The sequence below is a fragment of the Gorilla gorilla genome, chromosome 4 (assembly GCF_029281585.2).
Source record: "Gorilla gorilla gorilla isolate KB3781 chromosome 4, NHGRI_mGorGor1-v2.1_pri, whole genome shotgun sequence".
In the NCBI taxonomy this organism is placed as follows: Eukaryota; Metazoa; Chordata; class Mammalia; order Primates; family Hominidae; genus Gorilla; species Gorilla gorilla.
The window spans coordinates 181,600,256-181,604,418 of NC_073228.2; the positions used below are offsets into that span (position 1 = coordinate 181,600,256).

The 4,163-nt window shown below is 44.6% G+C and overlaps 1 pseudogene; it reads left to right on the forward strand.

Moving 5' to 3' along the window:
- The first annotated feature begins 265 nt into the window (after positions 1 to 265).
- LOC101137715 (sin3 histone deacetylase corepressor complex component SDS3-like) lies at positions 266 to 1,366 on the forward strand (annotated as a pseudogene).
- The last annotated feature ends 2,797 nt before the right edge of the window (positions 1,367 to 4,163 follow it).

The following is a 4,163-nucleotide window of genomic DNA, read 5'->3' on the forward strand; positions in this document are numbered from 1 at the left end:
GAGGCGGAGCTTGCAGTGAGCTGAGATTGCGCCACTGCACTCCAGCCTGGGCGACAGAGCCAGACTCCGTCTCAAAAAAAAAAAAAAAAAAAAAAAAAAAAAAAAAAAAAAAAAATTGGCGGGGGGCGGAGCTCGGCGGAGACGGGGAAGGGGAAGCGGTCGCCGTGGCTGCCGCTCCTCGAGCTGGGGGCTCCCTCGGACACTGCCAGGCAGACGGCGAGTACCGAGCGTGGGTGGCCGCGGTGTCCGTGGGCCACGCTCAGCTGCGGTCAGAGGCGACATGAGCGCCGCGGGGCTGCTGGCCCCGGCCCCGCCCAGGCTGGAGCGCCGCCGGTCCCCGAGGAGGACGAAGAGCTGGAGAGCGCCAAGGACGACCAGCGCAGCTGCCGGGCCGCGAGTCGGACGAAGACACTGAGGATGCTAGTGAAACTGACCTGGCAAAGCATGATGAAGAAGACTATGGGGAAGTGAAGGAACAGATGTATCAGGACAAACTGGCTTCTCTCAAGAGGCAGTCGCAACAACTACAAGAAGGTACATTACAGGAATATCAGAAGAGAATGAAAAAACGAGGTCAGCAGTACAAAGAGAGGATACGGAATGCTGAACTCTTCCTCCAGCTGGAAACTGAACAAGTGGGACGAAATTACGTGAAAGAAAAGAAGGCAGCAGTGAAAGAATTTGAAGACAAGAAGGTTGAGCTGAAAGAGAACCTGATTGCTGAGCTAGCAGAAGAGAAGAAAATGATTGAAAACGAAAAGCTGACAATGGAACTGAATGGAGATTCTATGCAGGTGAGACCTATCATGACCAGAAAGTTGCGGAGGCGACCAGATGATCCCGTCCCCATCCCAGACGAGAGGAGGAAACCTGCTCCAGCCCAGCTAAACTGTTTGTTAACAGATGAACGGATCATGGAGGATCTGAGAACATTAAATAAGCTTAAGTCACCCAAGAGACCAGCATCTCCATCCTCTCCTGAGCACTTGCCTGCGACACCCGCGGAATCCCCAGCCCAGAGGTTTGAAGCTCGGATAGAAGACGGCAAACTGTACTATGACAAGAGATGGTACCACAAGAGCCAGGCCATCTATCTGGAGTCAAAGGACAACCAGAAACGGAGCTGCGTGATCAGTTCTGTAGGAGCCAATGAGATCTGGGTGAGGAAGACAAGTGACAGCACCAAGATGAGGATCTACCTGGGCCAGCTTCAGCGCGGGCTCTTCGTCATCCGCCGGCGCTCAGCTGCTTGACTTTCTACAGTGCTCTTCTCTTGACCCTTTTTCTGGAGTGGGTTTTATTTTTGTTTTGTTTTGTTTTCTTCTTAACAGAAAAATGTTAACTTACTGGGAGTAGCTACTCAGCCTTAGAAATGGAGAGCATTGTAGTGGATTCTTTAAGGCAGTTTTGTGGCCAGCCCCTTCCAACTTCGTCAGTCTTTTCTGCCTCAACTTCTTCCAGACATCAGTCACCATGAGACTGTTTTACTTTCAGGAGTATTGGGGGGTTTGATTTACTTTCCTTTTATTTCTTTATTTTTTGCTTATACTTGTTTTTGAAAACCTCCTCTGAGTTTGAAGGGACAGCTATTTTTATTAATTATCTTTAAGTCTCTCTGCCATGGAGAAGAGCAGGAAAGGATACACTGTCCAGTGCATTTTCATTAGTGGATCACGTAGCTACTTTCCCTGTCGAGTCCAATTCACTATTTCCTCAGAAGCTTGGGGCAGAGGTCCTAGCAGAAGGAGATGAATTATCCTGGCTCTCAGCCTTCTTGGAGAAATAAATGCTTTGTGTAACATCTGGTGCATGCCATCCATTCCACTGGCTGAGCGATGGAAAAGCTTGCCTGGGAGACTCTGTGCACTGAAGTAAATGGGGTTGGGGGAGGGGACATTTCATATTTATAATGTGCTGAAGGTACCATATTTTAAATATTATTTAATGCGGTGATTTATTCAAACATTTATTCTAGCTTAAGCTGGAATAAGAAGTGGTCATTTCAGAAGTTTTCATTTGTAATTCCTTCCTCTCCCTTGTTCCCAAGTAGGTAGTAGTAGTATGTGCCACAGGCTGATTATCTGGGTAATCTCTTATGGGTGGGAGGTGAGATTGATAGTGCAGTAATCAGTGATCTATAGACCCTCATGCACGATTCAAGTTTCACTCTTGTGGCTGATGCCATCATTGCACATTGGCCATTCCAAACCTGCGGAGAACTTTGTTGTCAGGCCCTGAGCACTCAGAGCTTCATTTGGCCCAGGTTGAAGACAAGGAAAGCTCTGCCGTGGCTGCCTCTGCACTGACACCCTCCCTAATGAGTCCTGATGAAACAGCCTTTCCTATATCCTTCCCTCATTCCCATGATTGGAGAAATGATTCATTGGGTGATGAGTGTTGGGGTTTTCCATACTCATGTTGCCATCTTGAGATGTTTAAAAAATTTGGGGTTAGAGCAACTGTTAGCGTCTCTATGGGCAATCAGTAGAACTTACACATTCCAGGAAATCTTTCTTTGTAAGTAATTCTTTTGGTCTCAAGTGATTCCCTTCAAGTTGTCTCTTGATGTACAAACCCCAAAACAAGTTGGGGGGCTGTGATGACAATTAAATCACCTTCTCTGAAGTTCTGGCTCTACAGAGACCAGAACTTACTGACTTGTACAGACTTGTACAAGTAAAGACTTATACAGATAGATTTTTGTTTTAACTTATAATCTGTTTTTCCCTGTTTTTTTTTTTCTGGTGTTGGAGTCTTATTTAGAAAACAGGATAAATGATGCTGTTATAAAAAAAAAAAATTATCTCCAATGGAGAGAAAACCACTATTACCATGTTTTGTGTTCCTTTCCAAAATATTTTATGAATAAACAATTGTTCAGTCAAATTTATTTTTTATTTTATATATATATTATACTTTAAATTCTAGGGTACATGTGCACAACGTGCAGGTTTGTTACATATGTATACATGTGCCATGTTGGTGTGCTGCACCCATTAACTCGTCATTTACATTAGGCATATCCTAAGGCTATCCCTCCCCCCTCCCCCCACCCCACAACAGGCCCCGGTGTGTGATGTTCCCCTTCCTGTGTCCATGTGTTCTCATTGTTCAATTCCCACCTATGAGTGAGAACATGTGGTGTTTGGTTTTCTGTCCTTGCGATAGTTTGCTGAGAATGATGGTTTCCAGCTTCATCCATGTCCCTACAAAGGACATGAACTCATCATTTTTTATGGCTGCATAGTATTCCATGGTGTATATGTGCCACATTTTCTTAATTCAGTCTATCATTGTTGGACATTTGGGTTGGTTCCAAGTCTTTGCTATTGTGAGTAGTGCCGCAATGTGAGACCTTATACCTGAAACTTCGAAGCATGTAACACATTACCTATAAAAGTGTCTGATCTCCTCTTTTCCTATTTGAATGCCCTTTATTCATTTCTCTTGTCTGGTTGCTGTGGCCAGGATTTCTGATGTTGAAAAGGAGTGGTGAGAGAGGTGATCCTTATCTTGTGCTGGTTTTCAAGGGGAATGCTTCCACCTTTTGTCCATTCAGTACAATGTTGGCTGTGGGTTTGTGACAGATGGCTCTTGTTATTTATTTATTTATTTTATTATTTATTTATTTTTTGAGATGGAGTTCTACTCTTCTTGCCCAAGCTAGAGTGCAATGGCACAATCTTGGCTTACTGCAACCTCCGCCTAATGGGTGCAAGTGATTCTCCTGCCTCAGCCTACCTAGTAGCTGTGATTACAGGCACGCGCCACCACTCCTGGCTAATTTTTTTTGTATTTTTAGTAGAAATGGGGTTTTACCATGTTCGCCAGGCTGGTCTCGAACTCCTGACCTCAGGTGATCTGCTCGCTTTGGCCTCCCAAAGTGCTGGGATTACAGGCATGAGCCACCGTGCCCAGCCCATGGCTCTTGTTATTTTGAAGTATGTTCCTGCAATACCTAGTTTATTGAGTTTTTAATATGAAGGGATGTTGAATTTTATCAAAAGCCTTTTCTGCATCTATTGATATGATCATGTGGTTTTTGTCTTTAGTTCTGTTTATGCGATGAATCACATTTATTGATTTGCATATGTTGAACCAGCCTTGCATCCTGAGGATGAAGCCTACTTCATCATGGTGGACAAGCTTTTTGATATGCTGCT